Raw genomic sequence first — 18,195 nt, forward strand, 5'->3', positions numbered from 1 at the left:
ACTAGTTTTATTATTGAAATTTAGATTTCATATTTATTCGTAATATGATTGGAATGGTTTTTTATGCCTTAAGTCACGTACAAGTGATAAAACATACCCATTTACCTACAAATGCAACGCAAAACGCAAATTCGAAGAACATTAACACAACACCTTACATAAAATTCCAGAAAACACTATGTAGTAATTTAAACCTTATACATTACATACGTTTCTACATAATTACACCTTATTTCTAACATGTGAAGGTTTAATTTTGAGAATCGTTATATATCTTTAAAGGGAAGTGCAGTAATCGAATTCTATAATGGAAGATCTCACGTTATAAATATTTTAATATTAATGATTTCCTAATACATATAAGGCGAATAATTTTCCCTATAATGAGAGTATAGAATTATGTTATAATTCACCATTTTAATAGTGGAAAAGTAATCACTTACTTATGCAATCGAAATGCTTATATTTAAATTATAAGTTTTTGTAATTATATGTTTAATTTCCGTTTCGTAATACTTTTATTTATACATAATATCACGTTTGGTGTTTTGTGAAGGGGTCAATAGAGGTTTAGCTATTAGATAATAATAAATAACATTCGGTATTTTTTGCTAAAAATGTCATTAAAAATTTAGATTGCAACTGCTGCAAAGCAGATGGTCAGATTCTTGTGATTTCCTACGTTCCACTATCAGATTATGTTATTTTGACTTACGACCTGAGAAAAGAAGTAACAATTTAGCTAAATAGAACTTAGAGTCGTAGATCAGTTTTATCATGTCTAAAACATGTAGAAATAAGCTAATACTCTCTCTTTTTTTGAGAGAAGAAACACATTCAATGTCTTCTCTCGCCTTTGAGCGAGGCGAGAGGGAAGGAATGTCAGATTCTTAATGACTAAGAACTATCCCGTTTCTAATTCTGCTTTTGAGCCGTAGCCCTGATAAACCCGCTGAGATTCCGGATCAGAAACTAATACTCTCAAAACACGTTTAAGCTATCCCTTGATGACGACACTAGAAAACATAACAATATCATTTTCTACATTGTACTCAATTGAACTTTCATTCATTCATACAGTCAGCAGCCATATTGAATGGTGGTCACGTCAATACTAATATAGTTTGGACCATGTTTACTAATGTTATGATAGGTAGTAGGTTCATGACTCCATGACAATGTTATGGTGGTCCCATCCATATTAAATTGGCTTGTTGTAATGTTACTGTCACTTTCTCCACTTGGATTAAGAAACTGTCTTTCTTTTAAAAGTCTCGGATTGATAGAAAGGGTGTGTGGTGTAAATAGGGCTTTGTTTGAGCTAGGAATATAGTACTCTTAGTATGAGTTTGTTTTACGTTTAAAGAGTCGTATACGAGAGACCGTTTAGCGCTCTGATTGGTTGGTTTATTTGCGCTGGCCAATCAGAGCACCAAACGTAAAGTGGTAAACTCGTAAAATGGTTGGATTTTTATCTTTTTAATATAGTCTAATTAAATTTTAGACTTACTTCGTGGCTATGTTTAATATACATCACATCCAGATCCCTGAAGAACGAAGAAGTTGGTTAGTGGAGCATCTTCCCAATATAATATGTAAATACGAAAGTTTGTACGTATGTTTGTTACTCAATCATGCCATAACGACTGATTGGTTTGGGATGAAATTTGGAATAGAGGTAGACTAAAACCACTGGCCGAAACTAGTACAAAATACGTAAATAATTCTTTGTAATATGACAAGATACGTAACAGCCATTCACCTAGCCTCTACATTAAAGCGTCTAGTCAAAGATAAAGTAATCGACAATTACCTCCAACAATTTATACCTTGACCTTGCAATTACAATCTAAAAAAGCAAGAAAAAGTCAGTGCACTCGATTTAAATGCACACTCACGCACACATGTCTACACGTCAGTAGAAGATACGGTAAATCCAGACTGACAACCAGATCAACCGATTAACATATACAAGTCTAGAATCGATTATCGTTCCAAATCGATTAAAATTTATACCGATTCTTATTTGAATTGAATTAAGTATTTATGGGAATTTGTTGTCGTATTCGATGGTAAGTAAAGGTTAACAGAGGTCATTTTTCTATTTGAAGTAAATTGAATCTTGACATTTTGTGGCTTCGATTTCGATTTAGATCAAATATTTGTCTAATCTGTAAATATTTGCTCCGGATTTGGGTGTGATGTGTGCGTGAAATCGGTGTTTGTTTACACCTACGATACAGTCGAAAATTTTAATCCGGAATAAAATGTCGGTACCTATCTATTTAAAATTTTTAGCTCTTGGCGTTCCATTGTCTCTGCCTACACGCATGGGAGATAGGCGTGAGGTTATGTATGTATGTATCTAAAATTCTTTTAATATTTTGCAAGCTTAGTTTTTTTTACTTACTTACTTACTTCTTCTTCTACAATCACAATGCACAAAAAATAAGGAAAACATATTCTAAAATTCTTAACACTATCAGGAAGTCCGCTATTTAATGCAATCACTCGTAAAAAGCTTAATGCAACAAATTACCTACACAAAAATCGGTACAAATTTAAATCGATATAATTCCTAATCGCATGACATAATCGGTTCGTAAATCGGATAACGTCAACATTAGCTTGTGACGTAAAAGATTCAATAAATAGTTTCTTAATTAAAATAAGAAAAAGTGAAAGTTTATAATAATTAATTACTTCCGATGTTTTTACGATTTAACCATAAATATGTTAGCATCGGTTCTACATATTAATTAAAAAAATAATGTAACATTTGCTATTTAGTTCTTCTTATAATGATATATTATGTCTTGAATTTAATCCACTTAATTTTGTAAATGTCAAAATATATGGTTAATTTTTGTTATGTTATGATTTATTATACCTGCTATTTTATTATAACATAACATAACACTGAATTTGTTATGTATTACAGAGATAAGTGTAATAAATATACTTTCATTCAACCTACTTTTGCTATAACCTAAAACTGCGATCAAGGGATAAATAGCATGACGTATTCCGAATAGTGTGTAATAGTGATAATGGAAATTACTAAAAATCAGCGGGCAGAGCGTGAGTGTAGCGTCTGTGTCCCTACTCTATTTAGCTTTATTGGCTGGCTTTACGGGCTGTGACTCGAAACTAGTAAAGCTTTTCTCCATTAATTTACGTGAGTAAACCGTGATTTTTAGTTAATTTAGTATGTCTTACGATAGTTATTACAAAAATAATGTAAATTACAGACAACATTTTAACCATTTATGTCTATTAATAATTCAATGCTTTTAACAATTCAGTGATAGTCTCAACTAATGGTTTCGACACTTAACTTTGACATTAAGCTATTTTTGTTACATATATTTTTGCATAGAAATCACATTAAAATTGTTATTTCTGTCATAATTTTCCAATGCACTTTTACATTGATGAATTATTTAATTGTTTTGTAATTTATTGAGCAAAATGTATAAAATTGGCATATGTATGTATAATACAAAAAATCTGCAAGTTAAACTGATTTAATTTTTGCCGTAATTATTACAAAACCTTATAAATAATAAACTAGTATTGCTATATATCTCAGGATGTATAAACATACTCGTTAGTATCAATTATTAGCATCAGCAGCATCATTAATAGCATATTTAAATCATAACTGGCGAAAAACAATGGTTTTCTTTAAGGGGGAAAATCATTCATCGACTTCTCACACTTTGGGTGAGGCGAGAGGAGTATTAGATTCTTACTGACTAAAAACCACCCCGTTCCTACTCCTGCTTTTCGAGCCAGAGCCTTAAGTACGTAGAAGATCTAAATATGACATAAAGGTAGGTCTCATCAGCTCATCTTAATTTTCGTCACTATTGTTTTTCTATTTGACACAAATATTTTTCTTAGCTACATAATATATGTTGTTTATATAGTTTTAACCTAGTTTTGAGTTGAATCTTCCGTTTCTAAGAGAACTGTGCTTTTGAACTTTCTATAGAAAACGGTAAAAGAGGTTGGACGGGTGTGACTGTGTGACGAAGTATCATAAACAAACCTACTAATGTTTGTTTACAACATATTAGGAGTATTTGTTTACGAAACCTATCACAGTTTTAAAAGAAAAATAACGTGTATTCTCTTCTTTTCTATAAATGCAATTGATAGATATTTATTAGTTGTTATAATTCATTATAAGAAAAGAGAAAAATTATAAGCAAAAACGTAATAAAAATTTACGTTCCTTAGTAACAGTGATGATTATGAGCCTAATGAAAGGATTTTATTCTTTGTTTTATTTTTAAATCATTGTATTTATTACTTAATTATTTATGTTTTTATCGCATGTAAATTATTTCATAACACCATGCATATGACCACCATGAAATGTCAAATTCATTCCTAAATGGTAACAAGTTGTTGGCTACGAGTATAAAAAGGATATTACACAAAAAGATTTTGTACATATTTATACATAACACACGTTTTTCACTAAATATATTATATTGATTTGATTACATAGTATATCAGTCAGTTTTTATTGCATCAAAACCTCATTCGTTTTAGTAAGTTGGTTGTATGTAAGTATTATAGGAAATGTTGAAACCCAAATACCGAATAAGGCAATAATACTTAACCTACCCTACTTATTTATTATTATACAATAACAATAATTACGTAACTTCAACGGTTAACAGAAAAATAAACACTGTAATAGCCGTGTACTTTACTCCGACAAATAAAATTGTGATGTTTCCAACTGCGATTCGGACAATCAAATTCTTCTTGCGTAATAACAATTGGTTGACAAAGTATGGCATTCTATACTTTCACTTGATACTTGATGTCCGCGATTCGGACCATGGACAGAGGTAATTGGGTAGCAAGTGGAACTTGATAGTTGGGGCTATATTTTGTATCAATGGTGGACTTGGTTATGTGTAGAATTGTGGAAAATATTTATGTGTGAAAGGATTTATGAGTGTGTTTTGTTAAGTAAAATTGGGATTGGTTTTTCTTAGACTGAAGTAAAAGGACAAGATTCATTTTTGTTAGTACAAAAATATTTGGTTTAGAGATTGGAAAAGTACTGTCGATGTCCAAAGTCCTTGATTTTCATACCAGAATCTATGAGTCGATCAGTAGAGTTGTTAGAGTATAAGGTATGGCATTTTTTATTTAAAATATGTAAAAATTACAAGCTATAACTGACGATAAGTACAAGTTGGTGGTTTTGGTTGCTATTTGTTATTTATTGTATTGTTTTGTGTAAATAATAAATAAAGTAAAAAAAATGTAGTTTCTAAAGTCATGTATATAAGAATAAAGGGTATAAGAACAATGAATAATACTAAATTTTATTTTAGAATAAAGATTACAATCTGTCAAGTTATTTACACATGTATTGTCTAGTATTTTCCATAAGACTTACACTTTCTAGTAACCACCTATGTGATTGTACTAAGTTAGTCTCGGTTTCCCTACTCAAGAAACCATTTTTCATACATATTTGCGTACGTAGGGAAAGTATTTTCTATGGACCCTAAACCCTAGTAAATGCTAACGACCTTACACATAAGTTATATACAATACAAAGTTTAGTTTTACTGTGAGTGCTTTCAAAGACCTTTAGAAGTGGTCACAATGTTGCACAGTGCACCCAATGTTTATATTATTTTTTATGGCACCTGATGGTAAGCAATCACCGCCGCCTATGGACACCCGAAATATCAGGGGCGTTACAAGTGCGTTGCCGGCCTTTTGGGGGTTAGGAATTTAAGGATTTTTGGGGATTAGATTAGTGATTGGAAAAATTGGGAATTGTGGGTAATTGGGCCTCCAGTAACCTCACTCACACAACGCAAGTGTTGTTTCACGTCGGTTTTCTGTGAGGCCATGGCATTACTCCGGTCGAGCCGGAGCATGGTTCTCCCATACTTTATTACAACTAAAAAATACATATATTACACATATAAAAATAAATTACAGTTACCCTAGAGGTCGGCAAATCTCAATAGTAAAACAAGAAGTTTAAACACATATAATAATATATCTTCTAGACTTTCTTGACACACTATGCATGATTGTGATATCCAACTTTGCATACATAGCACATTACTTAGTACTCTGTGGTCATTAAGCCCAATGGCTGAATCTCACGCTATCGATGTGAGTAAATTGAATATATTTCACGGCCCATCGCCTTTGAAAAAATATAGTGATAACTTTATTAACTGGTAGCTACTTTTTATCGCATATAGCTATTTTGAACGATGTGAAAGTCTATTTTCATAATACTTTTGCAAGATAACTGTTGTTTGTCATCGAATGTAGAAATAAATTATTGAAATACTGGCTTCTGTCGGCAGCTTCGCCCGTGTTCCCGTGAGATATAAAGTATACTATCACCCAAGTCAGTTCATATGCTGTCTGTATACCAAATACAAAAATCCGTTAAGTAATTTCAAAATGAACAAACATCTAAAGGAATCCAATCTAAAGCCTTTAAGTTCTGGTCCCTTCATCAAAAAAAGGTTTCATTGACAATTTGTCTACATACCTACTTTAACCAACCACGCTAACCTGAGCATCCATTTTTATTCTTTTAGAAACCACACAAATATTTTAAAAGTAAGTTTAAATATAAACTAAACACCCAATCGAAACGACTTTTGATAATTAAGTAACGTTGAACGCATAAATAAATTATGAAGGTGACTTTTATATCTCAGTCGATTACCAAATAAACCGACTTGATCATTAAGGTGCTATTATAATATTGTCTTGAATATTTGAAATAAATCAACTAAAATAGCCAATTTACTGTCAAGCTGTATCTTTGCCAGCGCATCCGGCGATTACAGAATATTTTAAGAGTAATTATTACGTGTGTGTGTCATATGTCGTAATAGTTAAAGTCATTTGGTTTATAAAGATGTATAAACGAGGATTTATGTATAAAATCCTCTTAATCTACAAAAAGTATGTAAAATACATCCCGTACGATGATCGTATTAGGTACAAATAAATGCATGTCGTGATAACCAATCTTCTATGTATAGTATGATTTATTCTCAAAATCTAAACATATATTGTTCGGAATACATCTAGTCTGTATGAAATTGCCACCACAATATGCACATCATCATCAGCCTATAAGTGGCCACTGCTGACCAAGGCCTCTTCTCACATAGAGGAGGTTTGCGCATTAATAACCAAGCCTGCTCAATGCGGGTTGGTTGGGACCAACCCTATCTACGAACTATATGTTTTTAGATTCTGAGAATAAATATCAATCATACTTTACATAACCGAGAGTTTAAAAAAATCTTAATTAAAGTGGACGTAAATGCAACTAAAAACCTCTTTAACACATTAAACGCCGTAGAGGGACAGAAGTGAACGATGACGTTCGATGTGGACTTATCTTCAACAGTTTTCTGACTACAGTCAAAAGGTTAACCATCAGACCTTATCTTCCAATAAATCTATAATTAAATTATATCTAACATAATAGAAACTAATCTTACAAAAAGGAAAAAAAAAACATTAAAATGTCAAGCCTCGTTGGCTTACTATAATTTCATTGGTCACACCGTGAAAATTGCAACACTAAGTCAAGTGGAAACGTAGAAACCTTTAGGGCGATTCCATTAATAAAAAAATGGTTCAGCTCTAGTTGACATGTGCAATAAAAATATTGTGTAATGGCGCGTTCTAACACGTTTTTTGTGCATCACATAGGGATAGATTAGTGGTATATCTTAATTATAATGAGCCTCTGATTTCTTTAGACCTCATTGGTCAGAAAATATCTAATGGTCTCTATTATAAAAGTATTTGTTATTCTTATATTTTTAGAACTAGAGGTGTCTCAGACTCGTACTGACTAAAAACTACCCCGTTTCTACTCCGGCTTTGCGAGCCGGAGCTCCGGTGAATCCGCTAGGTAGTCCGCAGCTCCGGAGAACTTGGGGCTTATACCAAGTTTTAACAATTAGACAGTAATCAAAATTGCAATCCACTTCGTATAGTGCATGGTTTTGAGGCTGGGCAACCGGCTGCCATGCAAAGTGAAATTATTGTATGTTTCTTAATGCACCCAACTTAAAAAAAAAAACTTAATCCTATCCATAATCTAGGGTTATATGATCCTTTGGACAATGACACTATCAAGTTAGGAAACACACAATAACAGAATCGTAGGTAAGTTCATTACCACATTGCAGGGGAAGTCTATTTGACACTTTTTATAAACATTCTAGCAAAAGAAAGTTGTCATGAAAATCATTCGTAATACTAAGGTGGTAAGGTGTTTTTTGCATTGCCATTTCCCGCAACGTTTCCTGCTTTCATTGACTGTGTTGAACAATGGATATTCCTCGAAAGACATTTGATGACAAACTTCCTAATGATTGTAGTTATAATTTGTTTTCAATTAAGTTTTTGCTAAAATAAGATTAAGGTTTCAGAATTCATTATTACGGTTTCATTTTTTTTTTGGTCACTGTGCTAGATGTATAATTATTGTTCAAATTGTTTTGATCTTTGGTATTTTAACATACAAAAAAATGGAGAGAGGCTTTTCCTTGTTTAAAAAGCTTTTAAATTATAATATAGATCTTTCATTCAGCATCATTTTCAGATCACCAGAGTTGATCTTGGGTCCAGTAGGGCTGATGCCTGATTCGGAGCTGCGGATTTACTGGGGCTCTGGCTCGAAAAATAGAAGTAGGAACAGGGCGGTTTTTAATCAGTAAGAGTCTGACACTCTCTTTTGCTTCGCCCAAGGCGGGAGAAGTCATTGATCGACTCTTAAAAAAGTGATCTTGATAATCGATACACATTTATTATTATAAGTTCATTTTATGACGTAAATCGGATTATGAGTCAATTTATAACGTAAAACGGTTCGTTACGCATACGAGGACACTTCTACCTAACCCTCAGGGAACAACAAACCCATAATTACATTACTAATACTAAACAATTAAAACTATAAATTGAAGGGTTAATTACAACTACATAAAGAAAAAAAACAGAAGCATTTACACCTGTCTAAAATCCTTGACCATTTGCTAATTAAGCTGCAACTATGTATGTCATAATAATTAAATGCTAACGTACTCGGTAACTCGTATTTACAAACAAAAAACCACCTTCATAGCCTTAATTAATAGTCGCTTTTTCAATCACAGGATTTTTTATAATTATGATTGTGGTTGATATCTTTTTTAATTGTAATTTAGATAATTTAGATTATTGTATGGCAGTCAAAAATTACTACTATGCTATAGATTGACTAGCTAAAGCTAAAAAATATGTCTATGTACCTAAATAAGTGTTACAAAATACCTGAGGGCTTAGTACGAATTTGTTTTACGTTAATTTCTTCATTCGTTCGTTTACTTCTTGCGCTCTCGTTTCGTTTTCGTTCAACGTAAAGCAGACTCGTACTTAGAGTACTGATTTATTGGTTTAGAAGTTTTTAACCGCCGTACTCAGAGTCATTTAATGGTTACTTAACCTAGAGCTTAGCAATTGTTTTTGGAGCAAAATCGATACTAAGGAATAGTTTAAGTAATTATTAAATGTCTCTGAGTGCGGCAGTAAGTGATTTCTAACAATGTTTTAAATTCTGGCCTAAATAAGAAAAATATCGTTAGGGGTCTCAACAACCTATAAAAGAAAAAACAATATGCTTCTTCTCATAACAACGAAATTGAATTCACATAGACCAAATATGAGACTATAATTATAGGTACCTACAAACAAACATACCATTACATATAACAAATACGTGACTATTATAAAGATTACTAATTGTAATAATAAAGTGGTCAATCAGGTAATAATATTAATAATGTCGGTCTAAGTGCAATTGTCCATGCGACCTGAGCGAGGTTGACTCAACGTTTTATAAAAACTGGGTCAAAATCTTTGTTATGACAACATAAGAAAAATATGTTGCGTGAGGTAAGGAATGGATTATTGTAGTTATTATGCTCAGAAGGTCTGTTTAAATCAGTGGTCCGCAGAAGACAAAACAAATACACTAGAGTACACTACTGTCTAGAGCTTTATTTATGTTTTTAAATAAAAAATAGCTACAATAACAACCGCTTAAGATTTTTTTGTTATTAAACACCCAACGACGTCATAAACGACTTTGATGTAAATACCAAACCAAGACCAACAATGTTCTGATAAAAATAATAACTCTACAACAACTACCAAACAAAATACCGACATAAGTGCACTAATCACCAGTTATTCAGATGCCCATTTAATTATAACATAACATAACAATACAAAATAATACATTATTACTATTATGATATTCTAATGGGTTTGGCCTTTTGTATTACCATCCGAACATGCAGGGGTCTCAAAAGTCAAGCCGTCAAGGCCGCAGAGATGAGCACGCGAGGCACCAGTCACCAGCACGTCGACCTACACCAATCCGTAAATTTGAATTTTCGACTTTACATAAAAAGAACAATGTTGATAATTGAATGACAATTTTGACTGGTTGGCGTAACTTGATCTGCTGTTGTCTATACAAGTCGGTATTTTAAACAAAGGTGCCACATTTTTGAACTTCTTCATTTAGTAAGTGGTATGCAACCTTGTGCAAAGGTTACGTAAAATTGTTTGTATAGTTTAATTTTTATTTAATTAGCGTGTGAGATTTGTTGATGGCTTCATCTTTTTATTTTGCTGGTGTAATTTCTGTGTTGGTAAATGTGAGTACCTTTGCATGTGTGTGTATGTTTCGAAAACCATTCGTGGGTATATACAATATTTAATTTATATTGAGTTCAATTCAAAGTTCAATTTATACCAATTACTATTGAGACTAAAATATATCTTCTAATTATGAAATATTAATTTTACTATCCTAACTTCACCTTCATTTTGTGCATTCTAGAACATTCACCACAATATGTATAATATATCTGTCTCTCTCTTTCAAAAATATTTACCTGACCATCATTTTTTGTATACCTTTGAAATACCGACTCTAATCCTTCGCATTCAAGACAGTTGAGGGTAACAAAAAACACACATCCATTAACGGATCAATACCAACTTTGACATCTCCTTTTCATAGTAAAGGAGTAATGGATATCACTCGCAGTATAAATTAGGTCGTTAATATTTGATTTTTGAAGGAGAATTTTTAATAGCTATCATTAGTTTCGAAGTTGTTCTTCGAATGTCCAAAGATATATTTTAAAAGCCTCTTTAAGGGATGTTTTAAAATGGTCTGGAATGTACTTTTTATTGGTGGTCAAACATAATGCTTGTGTAGAACTTGCTGTCTTTTTTATGTTGTTTTTAAATGCAATCAATGCCCTAAAGCTTGTGCCTTAGGGCAAGGTTGGACTAACAAGGTTACACGGGGTTTAATCCGATTTATGGCAGAAACATTGTGAATAAATGCAAGACTTGCTTTAATCCTATACTTAGAAAAAATATAAAGAAACATGTAGCTCTCACAGAAAACACCAATTCATAATATGGCAATGGCAACAATTCTTCTAAAGCTAAGTATTCACAAAAAATGTTGAAAAACAAAAAGTATTTCTTAAAATAATACCTTATTTTAAGCACTATACTCATGAAACTAAGGTTCCAAGTTCTTTTTTTACTGACCACATAATTTATCTTTCAATTACCAACCTCTGCTCGCAACCATTTATCAATAGATGCATTGCATCTGCTAAGGCTTTCGATACTCCCACGCATTCCGGATTCCACGAGCAATTAATGTCACCTGTCTGCACTTCCTTCTCATGGCTTTAGAATACAAGTCTGCCTTGTTGTTTAGATTGCAATTGTGATTATTTACCAAGAAATCTTTGAGATTAAAGTACAAAGATTTTCGTATTTCTGGAATTCCCTATCTTTGGACATGACATATGTACAATCTTCGGACCAATATTTTTTAAGCTTAAATTAAAGTTTTTTTGGTGTCTCCTACATTAAAATAGGTCTAATAAATTGTTTATAACTTAGATAATAATATGTATAGGTGTAGGTATTTGTTCAATGTCAAATCTCTTGGTATTTAATTTTGAACCTATAATGGTTAAAAATTCGAAAATCGACCTGAAAATATGCCTAATGTTTTCACTCACTCCTTACTGTAATGGATCATTTAACACAACTAGACACATGTTATTTGTAGGCACGCCTCTACTAACATACGTTGAACAAGGTAACTGTGGTGTGGAATCTAAGATCTCTCCTATTAATGGTGCGTTAGATTATAGTCATTAACAATTAAAAAATTCCCCGTACCCAAGTCTACCTTGAAACCAGTCTGACTTTCGAAGCGATCTGAATGTCCATTATAGACTACCAACTAGTTACCATATTTAGAGTTGTAACGACCTGCTCATCAACCTTCCCCTATCTATCTTTATCTTTAATCAATTTTGAACTTTACAGCTAATAATGATAAGGTTGAGTATCGATTGTAGGTAAATGACAGTTCAGGATAGCTTGATCTGCGTTTGTACAAGTTTCCATCTTGATTTATACGTTTGTTTTCTATGTTGTTGATCCGTTTATCGTTTGATATCACGTAATAGAAAACATTGACTTGTTTTATGATCTGTGAATTAGGTACATCGTCAGGAATAAAAAAAGTGTTTCATTTGTCAAGTGATTGTAAGCGTGAGTACTGAAGAGTATAAATGCCGTACTCAGAGTCATTGAATGGTTTCTTAACCCAGTCCTTAGCAATTGTTTTCGAAACAAAATCATTACTAAAGAATAGTAAGTTATCATTAAATTTCTCTGATTTTACACGGGTTCCATAACTTAAATAACAAACAGTATGCAAAAAAATCAATCAAGGAGCAAAACATTGTTTATGCTTTTTAAATGGCTAAATATTTGTTCAGTCATAATATTTTTGATGAATATACAAAAACAACCTTTCGAAAGGCATTAGCAGTCATAAATAACGTTATGTTGGCCAATTTTCTACATGTTATTGTTAACTTACTAGCGGTAAAAGCAGATGGGTAAAATACAATGTGAAAGACTTGTGCAGACACAAGTATTATTACAAAAAGAATAAAAAACTTGTTGTCTGTCACTTATACATGTATAATAAATATTTATACACATTTACGGGTTTTTCCATTCGATCTCTCAACGACCTTTGGATTCAAGTTTTTTTTTCGCCGTTTCGAAATGTCAATATATTACGTTCGAATCGTACAAATGTTTTTAAATCTTATTTCGACTTGACTTGAACATGTTTTGTCTCAGAATCTGTGGACACTTTATTCATGAGCTCACACGTTATAAAGCGGCTTTATTAGTGTGCTGTTTTTTGTCTTAATATTTTGGTAACTTTTTTACAGTCATAGATTAAATTTTTTTTGGACACGACTATGAGTCAAAAGTTACAAAAATAAATATATTTACTAACTGTTATTATTTATTGACTTCATAGAAGAAACGAGACCAGTTCATAGCAAGTTAGAAGTGCCTCGAAAGCGTCCATTGACGGCTGCAAACGTTAACATGCAACTCACGCGCCGGCTTTCATCAATATACTCGACAGTGACCGACTTACATATGTGTGCGTTTGCGCATGTATGAGTGTCATACTGCAAGGTGACAGACAGAAAATGTTGCATACACAACAGTACTTAGAATCAAGTTAAAAAGTGCATGAATCATCTGTCGAGCTTACGATCCGGGTTCAATTGCATTTTGTTTTATGGAATTTGCGTTTGAATTCAGAAACGTTAGTTGATTTTTAAGTTGTGACGTAGGTGATGTCTTTTTGCTTTAAAGTTGAACGACTGCACCGTTGGCGCGGAGACTGGGCAACCGACTTCTACGTAACGTGTAGCCGGTTCAATTCCCGCACCTAGCAAGTCTTTGTGTGTTCCTCAAATTGTGGTTTTGGGTCTGGGTGGTATGTGTATGTGAACTTGTATGTGTGTAAACGCATCCAAGACACAGGAGACAATCCTAAAATGGGGCAACGTTATACAAAAAAGTTTATTATTGAGTATTGATATTTTTTTTTTCAATTACTACTACAAAAATACATTCCTATAGTTGTGATGGTTTGGGAGTAAGGGCTCGTTATGTTTTTTTTATTTTTTTGCAGTTCGCTATACACTCAATACTTATTAATTCCACAAAACTCAAAAGTAAAACCACAAAAAAAAAACCATCAATATTTTAACCAAAATGCAAGCAATTTGTTACTGGACAGTTTTAACAAAAGCGGTATCATAGTGAATTAAGGTAATATTTCAAAATCACATGTGAAACTAAGACACGCGTAGGATTCAAATCCACGACCTCGGCCCTTCATTCGTATCACTTAACGCCCGACATTTGAGCACTTGGCCGTCACAGAATTAGACATGGGTTTAAAGTTATGAATAAAGGCCAAAATACTGACTTATTCTTAACTTATACTTGGAATTTTGGCTGACATCAGTACTCAAACATTGTGATTGCTTTTGCATAAAACGAGGTAGGTATCTCAGTATTATTTATTTATAAGGCAAACAAGCATACGGTTTATTGATAATTAGCTGGTACCCGCAACTTCGTCCACGTAGAATAATAAAATAACTTTCAATAGAATTTATTTATTTATCTAAAATAAAATACTAGTCTAGCCATTTCAGAGGTAAGTCAGAACAAACAGACAGACAGACAAAAATTGTAAAAAAAAATATATTTTAGTGAATGTATCATGTGTATATTTATATGCATGTAATAAAAAAATGCAAATGCCAACCTACAATTGAAAGAACTTGAAAAATAATCTAACAAGACAGGTACAAGGTACATCAGGTTTAAATAGCCGTTGCAAATAGCCATATGGCCATATAGCCGTTAGACTTTATCATTAAAAAACTATTTAAAAAAAACATCTATCCAATAAGTACACGGTCCCTTAACACGTAGTTTTTACTTCCCGACAAAGTGTGAGTAATAGACCGGAAATACTGGCTACCTGCGCTTGCGCATAACAACTAAGCGCTTCTTAATGTTATATGCCAGTGGTTCCCAACTGGTGGTCGGTGGATCCAAAATAGGTTCGCAAATAAATACAAGGAAAAAAATACAAATAACTCGGTACAATATAACTCGTATCATTTGAGATAACCGATTTCAATAAATAAGGAGTCACAATTCTTAACTTAAACTTAACTTCGTAACTTACGTCCGTACTTATTATTGAAACGTCATATAAAATTAGATTCTATTAGTGGCTTTGCTCGCGTTCCCATAGAATAAATGGCCTATGTGTTATTCTACATCATAATCTACCATTGTTCGATCCGGAGCTGCGGACTGCCTAACGGGTTTACCGGGGTTAACTCGAAAAGCAGGAGTAGGAACGGGGTGGTTTTAAGTCAGTAAGAGTCTGACACTCCCTCTCGCCTCACCCAAGGCGGGAGAAGTCATTGAATGATATTCCCCCCTTCAAAAATAAGGCTAACAAGAATAAGTGGTCCTTGACCAAAAAAAATATTGAGAACACCTGTCTTACGGGAATAGACATAGAAAAAAAAGACATGAATGAAACGGAAGACTTCTCGTATTTCTTTGATGACAGTTGGTAGTCGGATACAATGTCATGCTAGATTTTTTTTCTGTGGTTTTATTTATATTTATGTGTTTGTGTATATGTGTGTGTTTATTGTTACCTGATACTTGTGTAAATTCTCTATGCATAGATTGTTCGAGAACTAAATTATAAATGGCGATTAAGTAGATGTATATATTTAGTAAAAACTAAGTACTTCAGTATTTTTTAAATAAATATAAAATGAATAATACTCGACGATAGAGCTTGAGACCTCGGGCTATATATTTAACAAACAACCAACAAAAACCTTTTCTATTTTCTAAAAATCAACATTATAAGGTTGATAGCTACTTAAATAACAATAATACGAGTACTTAGAAAAACAACATTTGTTTGAAAATTCCCATAAATTAAAAGAAGACACGGTAACAAGCCATTGTTAGGCGAGTAGCATCAACTACACTTTACTAAGTTACTCATACGTGACGAAATAGCTTTTTAATGAAAAAAAAAAAATACTATTACAAGTGTGTTTTTACTTTCTTCCTCTAAAAATAATGGTTGGTTGGTTCGGAGGTTGAAAGTCTGTAGTTCAATTCCCATGGCGGGCAAGGTGAAATAGTACTACAGATAGTAGGTACTATGCCCGATAGACTAAACTTCTTTTATAATGGGATCAAAATCAAAATATTAAATGTTTGTATGTGGTTAGCAAAAACATTAATATTGACACGTAAAGGATATCTGCTTACTTCTATCAAAATCAACATATACTTAGAAGAACAAATATAAAAATGTTTATACTTGTACAAATGTAGACTTAACTAATGTCTTTTTTATGAGTCAAGCCCACCACAACCTCACGAACGCAACTCCTATAAGTCGGTGTCTACAGTAGGTAAAAACATGTAAACACCGGTACACTGAAGTCCGGCGCATCCCAGGGCATGAATAACTGTCTTGGATCCCACAATTAAATAAATCAAATAAAAAATAAAACTATACATCTTTCTAGGTATAATTATTATGACGAGAAATACACTGTTTATAAAAGTAAAACTTGAACTAATTACATTACATAATTAGTGTTACAGTTTACAGTTTAGTGCTAATTATTAAAAAAGAAAACAAAATTTGACACACTTTACTTTGCCATTTCAATTAGTAAAATGAAATTAAATAATCTATGACTAACCCGATACGCGTGGATACTATTTTTGTTTGAGGTGCGAAATTCGTCAATAGTCTTCTCTGGCTTTGATCTCAGGATTATCAGACCCTAACTGACTAATAAACCAACCGTTCCTACTCATGCTTCGAGCTGGAGCTTCGGTAACCCAATGAGTTGTCTCACCTTTATACTACGTAGCTAAACTTTGGAACGAGCATTTAGGTTCTCTGACGGGCAGAATATACTTTATTTGTTGATTTCAAAAATACCTATATACGGTTTAATTGGAATAAATGATTTAATTTTGACATTAACTTACCAATGAATATTTTCACACTATTGAAGTTGATATTATACCATTCAAGATCGAACTACACAACATAACAAGCAAAAAATCGATTGAAATTAATCTAAATGTCAAACGACCTACATGTATTAAAGTCGTTCATAGTATTGCGTGTTATACCCAAATGATTCGACACGTCTATCGTAACACCTGTCCGTACTTTCACCTCAAAAATCAAGTTTGGTACGCAACAAGAAAACTGTTATACAACTTGTATGCCCGTAAAGAGACTGATTATTCATCTTAACATTCCTTCAGTTGGATCTCTTTATATGACGATGTGACACGCCTAGGCGGATCTGCTTTTGGGGTTTTTGAGCTATAGCTTGGAGACCTGAGGCTACAAGTACGTTGAGGAGTAAAATAACTGTAACTTGAATATCAAACTATGTAACTTTTCTACAGTGTTAGTTCGTATCATTAACTGATGTACAGGTACTAATAACTTTATAATTATACTAGCATTTTCTCCCTGACCCGAAAAAACTATTTTTGGATCACACAAAGAGTTGCTCTGTGCGGGAATCGAATCCGGTACACGTTGCGTTGCCGCTGATTGCCTAGCCATGCATTCAAAGTACATTATCACTTTGAAATAGATTATAATGAGAACAAATTAAAACATCAAACCCGACACTAATATCTTCAAATCTTCGCACTCAAAATCTAATCACATTCACAAAAAACAGACAGATAATACAAATCAGAATCAAAACCTTATTATGAAATCGATACTTCAGAAACACGACACAAAATCATGCAAGGCTCTCTAATAAACAAATCTACATTAAGAGATCTAGATACAAAAACTGTCCAAGTTATTATTATATATTATATATATTATAAGTCCGTCAGTTTGTCTGTTCACCAGTCACTGGTAATCACGATCGGACAAGGCCGCATTCGTGATTGGTTAGTCCAAAATATTTTGAATGTAAAAAACTTTAATGTATTAAGACTTAAGGTAAGGTATAGCAATCATTATGTTTCTGCGAATTATACATGTATATATAATTTGTATATATGTTGGATGATAACATATACGGTATATTTCGTAACTTTTGATCGAGTAATCGCAAAAGCGAATTCTCAGAA

At 32.7% G+C, this 18,195-nt stretch overlaps 1 protein-coding gene across 2 annotated transcripts in view; it reads right to left on the reverse strand.

The window, feature by feature from the left end:
* The window catches only part of LOC118271082 (glutaredoxin domain-containing cysteine-rich protein CG31559), a 92,328-nt gene that overhangs the window by 54,056 nt on the left and 20,077 nt on the right, over window positions 1-18,195 (reverse strand). The gene's annotated exons all lie outside the window — the stretch shown is intronic.

This window comes from Spodoptera frugiperda, chromosome 9 (genome assembly GCF_023101765.2).
Source record: "Spodoptera frugiperda isolate SF20-4 chromosome 9, AGI-APGP_CSIRO_Sfru_2.0, whole genome shotgun sequence".
Taxonomy (NCBI): Eukaryota; Metazoa; Arthropoda; class Insecta; order Lepidoptera; family Noctuidae; genus Spodoptera; species Spodoptera frugiperda.